Source organism: Anarhichas minor, unplaced genomic scaffold, assembly GCF_050575085.1.
Source record: "Anarhichas minor isolate MPS153535 unplaced genomic scaffold, ASM5057508v1 ptg000042l, whole genome shotgun sequence".
Taxonomy (NCBI): Eukaryota; Metazoa; Chordata; class Actinopteri; order Perciformes; family Anarhichadidae; genus Anarhichas; species Anarhichas minor.
The window spans coordinates 9,796,163-9,804,626 of record NW_027466488.1 but is presented as its reverse complement, the minus strand read 5'-3'; positions in this window follow the sequence as shown (position 1 = coordinate 9,804,626).

Genomic DNA, 8,464 nt, shown 5'->3' with positions numbered 1-8,464 from the left:
AGCGTTGTTTATGACATGTTTAAGACTAGTAAACAGAGTAGCAAACACTCCATTAGGCTTCAGAGGAAAAAGAGCTCATCACCTCTGCAGCCACTGGCTTTTTAACCAGAGCTCTGTGTGTGTGTGTGTGTGTGTGTGTGTGTGTGTGTGTGTGTGTGTGTGTCTGTGTATTCCCTGTGTGTGGCCTGTTTGTCGAGCGTCGGAAGAGTATTTCTTCCACCGCGTTCGGCCCATCCTGCTCAGACCAATTTGTCCGTCCAGCCGTCTGTGATTTAGTATCAGCAATAAGAGCTTCAGAATGTGGTGTGTTGCTGTTTTTTTTTTTTTTTAAACTGGTCATTGTGCAGAAACGTGAAATATGCATTTGATATTTCAAGATGCGGCGAAAGCAGGAGGATGGAGCCACACAGGTGGGCAGGTCAGGGGCTGGGGCTTTTTATGTTGCAGGCCAGATGACAATTCTTGAATGGATGGTCCAATAAGACGGTATGATTATGTGTCGCGAGTTCAAATGCTGAGGAAATATGGGGCCCATATTCAGACCAGGTTGGGACTGTTAATCAGACCTCACCGACCGTTTCCCAACAACTGTTTACTCAGTCTTCTGGGCACAAAAATGAAAGTGAAAGATTTTCCACCGGATGGTTTTAGGACAGAAATTAATTGTGATTTTTGGGAACGCTTGGAAATGACGAAAGCGTCTGTGATTTATCTCATTCGTTTTCGGCAGCGTGTCTATGGAAATGGCGTTGTTGATCAGTCTAACGGTCCAATCTGTAATGCCTTGATAACTATTGAATGCCATTACCTTTGGTCCATATATTCATGGTGCCCAGAGGAGGAATCCTCATGACTTTGGTGATTTTTCATCTCGAGCCTCCAGAAGGTCAAAGGCTTCACTTAACCAATGAAACATCTCAATATTCACTTGATGGGTTGTCACCATAGGAAGAATTTTAATAACTTTAGTGACCCTCAAACTTAGCGCCATCACTGGGTCCAAATTGAAATTTCTCCAATACCTTCAAAACTAAAAACATTCCAGTCAGCCTGGGCTCAAAGCACCACTGTGTGCATTAAATGGTGACCCAACAAAAACACTCAAACAATCTATACAATATATAGAAACTGCTTTATTATTAATGCAGTAACACAATATAAAATAACATTTAGCTACATTGTTAGATCATTTTGTATTTACTTCATGCCTTCATGCTTTTTCGCAAAAACCTAGATTCAATTTCGAATCGTGTTTAATTTGCGAGCCCACCATGAAATTCTAATTGACTTTTCGTTGCCAGCGTCTCCATGCTCACCGCCACGTAATGCATTGTCAACAGGTCGTGGCCATTCCGTGTATTTCTGTGAGACCAGGCTGGCTGTAGACGAATATCCTCCTCATGCAGTCGTGACGCTGGAGTTGGTGGCTGAAGATCCGGATGCGACGTGGAGCAGGACTTCTGATGAGCTCACTGGATGAGCCCACCGGGAAGACCGGTCAACCGGAGGTCACTGGCAGCTATCAGCAGCTGAGAGAAAGGAACAGTTTTAAGGGTTGACAGCAACAAGATCACAGACGTCCTGGCAAAAAATGGGATTGATTGAACTGAAAGAGTGAACACTTTCAGTCACATGGACTTGCTCTAAGCCGCATTTATCTGTAGATATAAGTTCATCTTGCTGTCGCACATCTTCATCAGCTGAAACAGGTTCAGCTGGATTTCACGGGTAGATACAAGATCAGCGTTGCCTGGCTGTAATTGTGTTTTTTTGCAAATATGCAAAGGCAGCAGGGCTGAATGTCACCCGGGGTAATAATAAAGACAAATCCATCTGAACCAAATCAGTCTGGAGATTCAGCCCTGCTGCTAATTAGAGGCAGGGTTATTACCGACTGGAAGAACAGTCCTTTTAATTAAATCTTTAGCTTTAATAGTGATGTTTAACTTGTCACGAGGACGGTGATGTTTTTTTAAAGGACAGCCAGAGCTCGTTTAATTGGGGCAAACTCGGAAGTGAACAGCAACGGTGTGGCAAGATGTTATTTTTTATTTACAATGGAAAAGGAAGACATCATGTGTGATCGAGCTCGAGGTAAATCACAGATATAAGCAGCATAGATATAGCGCTGGTTGGGTTTTTATTGATACAATTATGTCTTTGTGCATGTTATGACTATAATGACACCTTTTAACGAAGCCAAAGAATTTTTTGATTTTTACTTTTTTAAATAAACCTGTGCCTTTGCTTGAATCCAAGCCCGTGGTTTTCTGGTCATCAACGTTATTGCTTTGGTTCACCATTCTCATCAGCTTCGGTTTCAGCAGCAGCAGGTTGCTGTCGTCGGTGATAAATCCACTCTGCTCTACCAGGCTGACACCAAACAGCAGACAGCTGGTGAACACAGCGGAGCATTTAGCAGCTGTAGAGCACCATATCGAGTTGGTGGAGACCTAATCAGAGCTAAAAGCAGCGTCAATATTGGACCTGTATTCATCTGTATTGCCAGACACATAACTTTTGCTGGACATCTAAAATAGGCAACCGTTTGCTAACAAGTACACCATATCGACATAAATGGCAACCAAAAGTGAAACAAGAGGGTGGAGCTAATTAAAATTGAACGCAGAGTAAGGCATTTTTAGGCAACATTAAATGAACTGGAAACCCTCTGTGAAAAGGGTTAAAGTTCTAAGACGAAAGAGTGACAACTCCTACACCGCTGTGGTAGTGACCTGTCAATCACAAGGTAGCCCCGCCCTAAAGTATACTCTACTTTATGGTCTATTTGACTCTAAATGGACCATAATTTATAAAAATGAACATCATGCTGTATTGAAGAAGTCTTGAAACTAGAGATTGAGACCATAAACCATTTCTTTTTGTATAGCCCAAAATCACAAATTACAAATTTGCCTCAGAGGGCTTTACAATATGTACACATTTGACATCCTCTTATCCTCTTTTCCGACCCAGAGGTTACCGCTTGGTTTAAGGTGCTAAGTTACTTCAACATGCTGTATATGCAGAGCTAAATACAGAGATAATACTGTTATCATAGTAGGAATGTTAGGAAAGAATTCAATCTAGCTAGATCTTGTACTAGCAGGACAAATGTGGTGCTTGCCTCTCCTTTACTGGGCACTGTTGAGGTGCTTTTGCGCAAGGCACTTAGGGGGAACAGTTTTATGCAGAGTTATGTACTCAACTATTACTGTGAATAAGAGTATTTCCCAAAATTTACTTTTTCTTCAGGAGGCTGTACCGGGCATCGCTATACAGCCCGCACTCACTCCTGTTCTATCTTCCTAAACCTACCACCTCAGTGGTTTTGTTGCCTAAACCTAAGTTCCTGTTAGTACTGAAGTTTACTTTGAAAATGTATGATGTCATGCCGACCACCACTGACCAAGCTGCGGTATTGGGAGGTATTATCTTCCCCCATAGCAAAACAACCAGTGTAGCTTGTTGTTTTACATTAAATGATGAATCATTTGTTCGTCTTCACAGATATTTCCACACTGATATTTCCACAATTTTTCAATTAAATCATCACATTTCACCAATTTTCATTAAGATTTGGTAGAAAATTGTGTAAAATACAACTAAATTGAGTCGGATTCGTTCAACCAGTGATCTGAATAACCATGAGGTTCAGACAGCAAACAACAAACGTGCTCATCTATACTGGTTCATGTGTACCGTATATCCATACTGATGGAATCACAACTCATTTGTATGATTCAGAGGAAACACGTTGGCCTATATTCCAAACAAACACACAAACATGTCCATACATATCTGTGTGCTGCTCATTAAAGTGAACATGTTAGTGGGATTAGGATCCTGTGTTTGTGCCCGAACAGTGTGTGTGTGTGTGTGTTTGGCTTGCTGGCTGCCAGAGGCAACAGCTCTAAAGTGTGTGAAATGACGGAGTAGCCAACGGTAAGCCCTTGGCTAGGAAGCAGCATTGAGGAGAGTGTGTGTGTGTGTGTGTTTAGGGATGTGTTGTGTGTCACATACATATCAGACATATGTCAAATTCACTGACACATCTGCTGATGTGAGTGACACTGAGCCTGCGGGCCCTCTCCATCCGTTCCCCCCCCACCGTATTTCCCCCCTGACGTGGAACAGTCCTCCATTTGGGCTGCTGGGTAATGAGGCAAAGCGATGAGATGGAGGGAGGCTACGAGGTTCAGTCAGGTGTCAAACTTACTGGAGGCCTTAACGACAGCACACGAGGTGATAGTGCAACAAATACAGCGTGTGTTTGTTGTATACAAGCAATGATTTCAAGTGGTATTAGTGGAAACTCATTTTCTGTGTTTTTTCTTCTCTGATTCCTTCCTTCATCACTCATTTCCTTCATATGTTTTTCACAATCATGCACATATATATTTTTCCTTCCTCATTGTCTCTCCTTCTCACTTCATTCTTTCCTCCCCAGTCGTTCGGTTAACTTCATTATCCCACTCTGCCTCTATTCCTCGCTTCTGCCGCTGCACAATAAGATCTTTTTTTAAGATCAGGCAAGGAAGGAGTGATGTTAATTCATTCTTTTTTGTTCTCTTTGTTGCTTTCTTTAACATCCTATAGATGGTGCTGTTGCCCACGACAGGAAAGTCCTCAGTGATATTCACAGCCCTCTTTCTCTTTTGTTGAAGGGAAAACCTCTCTTTTCCTTATCTTCTGTTACTGTTCCTTTGATTAAACAAATGATCCAATGCTGATGATGCGTCCTACTCTCACCGACAAAAACTATAATGCAACTCTGTTTGTATGAAAGGGTTTGTTCAAAATATTGCTTTGCATCTGCTCTACAGTATATGACCCACATCTGGGCTGAAGATCCACTGGTTACAGCCTTTTGTTTTTTATTTGTAAAACTGCTCAAGCTGTACAGTTAAATGATCAATAATTTCCACATATTGTATTTTCAGTTTTTCAGATGTTGTGTTACTGTACAACATGCGCTTCCATTACTTGAAAAAAACAACAAGACAAATGCAACGATGAGTAAAATGGAACAGATGGTGAATCTTGAAAAATAGTTCCTGAATCACCATCTGTCATCTGTCGTCATTTGGATGTACTTTGGTCTCAGAGGACAGACATTCTCTTTCAGGTTTTCCTTATTGTTGTAGCTGCATTCAAAAGAAATAAAGTGGATCCTCACTTGGATGAAGTTTGGTTATTAGGGACCACAATAAGAGCTGCATGTATCTCCAAATGTAGTGTTATATTTTTTCTTTCAGATAAACTGAAGGATTAAGTGTTCCTTAGTGAGAAGTTCATCATACTTCCTAAATAAACTATCTAAAACCCCACTGGTTTATCTGAACCGCAAAGCTGGAAACATGGCTGCTTTCTAATAGTAGACTACATGAAAAGTTAATATGTGCACGTTTTTTTACCAGACAGCGACGCACTTTTACTTATAAAGAATCTGCACTGAGAAGAAGGGAAAAGTTGTGTATTTCCTGTAGTGAAAGTGTACAATCATAAAAATGAAGACACACTATCACGATTAGAACATTTAGCAGAGTTACAGGTGCAACTCAAAACATCAGAGACTCTGAGCAAAGGAGAGAAAACCGAGCAACAGATTAACAGACTCGGGGCACATGTCTCATGTCACTATTAAAAAAGAATGGAAACATACTTTTACTGGTTGAATGAAGGAATCAATCTAACAAGTGTATTTCCTGTCCAAACCACGTCGCCATCCGAACCCCTATTCATTTCTATGTAGTGCGTGGAGCCGCGGTAACCATTTCACCTGCCCGCTTTAGTGGACGGATAAGAGTCGCTTGCATATTCATAAGAGCAGATAAGAGCTACCCATGCAGCTCCCTTTAATTGAGAATGATGGAGAGGGATGGAGGGACGTCGGAGTGCAGGAGAGGAGGGTGGAGGAGGATGGGGAACGATAACCCGGCGCTTGCCTTGATGCATTAATTGAGGGTATTAGAAGGAGGGATGGATGGACTGGGAGGTGGTGGCGGTGGGCGGGTGGTGGCGGCATACCACGGAAATGCCAGCAGTGCCAATAAATCACTCCCCGCCGGTGATTGACTCTGCAAATGTAGTCTGGGGAAGTTGGAGGGGAATCAATCAAGGCACTCCCAAAACTTTTCCAACCCTCTCAGTTCTGTCCGGCGGATAAAAGGTTGTCATCACAACTGAGCGGGACGCGCCGCGACCTGGAGACACTTGGACTCGATGTAGCTTTTCAAGGACAATTTATTTTACACGGCTGAAGGATTGGAGGGACCCGCGGGAGTCCGTTGTGTCCATCAGCAGAAGTGTGAGGGAATGTGGTTTTCAAGAGGGCAAACGCTATTGGTCAGCAGTATTTGGATTAAACATCTAAAATGTTATAGTTTTGGCCAATATTCCTGTCGGCGAGGCTTCCTATTTCATAAAAGATATAGAAAAATGAGAGAACGTTCCTTGAGCTTAAAGAGGCACTCTGGTGATCTAGCATTACGCTTCCTTAATGTCAAGAGAGGTTTAGACAAGAATGGCCAAAATCAACGCAGCAGAGGTTGAGATATCACAACTTTTAGTCTCAAGTAAGAGGTCAAGCCCGCAAAACACTGGATCCTGCATTTCCCATAATGCAATATAATAGCATCTTTCATTACAAACCCTGTACTACAGCTCACATGCATGCAAACATATATTACTGATACAAAGACATCATGTTTGTAAAGAATGAATTATGACTAGGAAACAATATTGCATTACATACTGTTAATGCAGACAAATATTAAAAATACAAAAGAATATATATATAGACAGTGATGTCACTTTGCAGCATTTGCAACATTGCAAGCATATTTAAAGGGGACATATGAAAAACTCCCTTTTTCATGCATTTGGGTGTCTGGCGTGTCGACCAACCCTCCAGCTTTCAGATCAGAAAACATGTGATTCAACAAGCCAATCAGATGAGGCTCCACTTCCCATGTCACATGCAGACTCATTACAATATATCGCCCCAACAGCTGAGTATCTTCACCCACGGATTGAGAACTACCTTTGCAAAGGTTGCGCCATATTTTTCTTGCAAGCCAATCAGAGCAGACTGGGCTTAAAGAGACAGACGCGGAAAACGGAGCGTTTCGGGCAGAGGGTGAATACAGGTACATTCAGACAGACAGTGTGAGAAAAATGAAGTGTTTTTTGAACATTAAAGCATGTCAACATGTTCAAGTAGAAACCCCAAATACAAGTATGAACCTGAGAATCTGCATCATATGTATCCTTTAAAATGCAACAACCCACAGATGAAGAATGTTTTTCAGGTCGCAGACGTACAGTAGGTCCCGTTTTATAGCCATGATGCTATTATGGGATGTTGGGTTGTTAAGGGAACTCAGTCTCTTTGACCTGCTTTACCAGAGGTTGCCTCCGTGTCTCTGACTGTGTCTCCACCACCAGTACCACAGCTGCTCCGCTCTGCTTCAACCACAGAGACCGTGTGTGTCTCATTGTGTTTTTTGTGCTAGTTGGAGTAATGTGATGTATGCTTTTTCTGATACTGTGTTTGTCTATTTATTGTTTGCACACAACTTTGTCTGTGTCTGTGTGATTATGTGAATATGTCTGGCTATTTGTGTATTTGTGTTTTTTTTTTGTGTTGACCCACCAGGGTTCATATATCCACTGTGTGTGTGTGTGTCCATGAATACTGTAAGTGTCCATCTCTACTACTGTTTGTATACTAGCGTGCATGTGAGTACATACCTAGATATAGTGTCTGCCTCTGCAAATGTGCGTGTGTGTGTGTCAGAGATGCCATTGTTTGGCCTCTGGAGGTTTCATTAAGGCCCAGTGTCCAGAGGTAAAAAGTCATTCATCTCCCCTGTTGTGAAGAGGCAGCTCTGGGCTCCGTCCCCCACCTCCTCCCTCTTCTCTGGCCTCCCATCTCTTCTTCCTCTTCCTCTCCTTTCATTTTTTCCTATATCCTCAGCCACTCTTCCTCTGCCTTTCTCTTTTCATCTCCTCCTTTTCTGTTTTCTTCCATCACGGTCTCACAAAAAAACAAAGAAATAAAAAAAGAAATCAAGTCTTGTGCATCTAAAGAAAAGAAATAATAGTAAAAAAAAAAAAAGTATAGCAGAGTGTCTTTGATGTCTTTCAGACGGACCGGCCTGTCTAATGAATCCTTCACCAATCCGCTATGAGATCAGCTTGTCGCTATTTTTTTTTTTTGCTCTTTTTTGCCTCCATGCACATTAATTAGAGCTGTCAAAACTTAAGTCTCTCCCTCTGTCTCTCTCTTTCCCTTTTTATTTTGCTCCTTCAAGTGGCTGAATGGGATACCGTTAATTAAAAAGATATCAGATCATAGAGGCCCCCTGAGCGCTAGCAAACCGCCTGGGCTCTCGCTTCCCCCGACAAGTCGAGACATCAGGTTTTTTCATGTCCCTACACACTCCAAAGAAATCCTGGT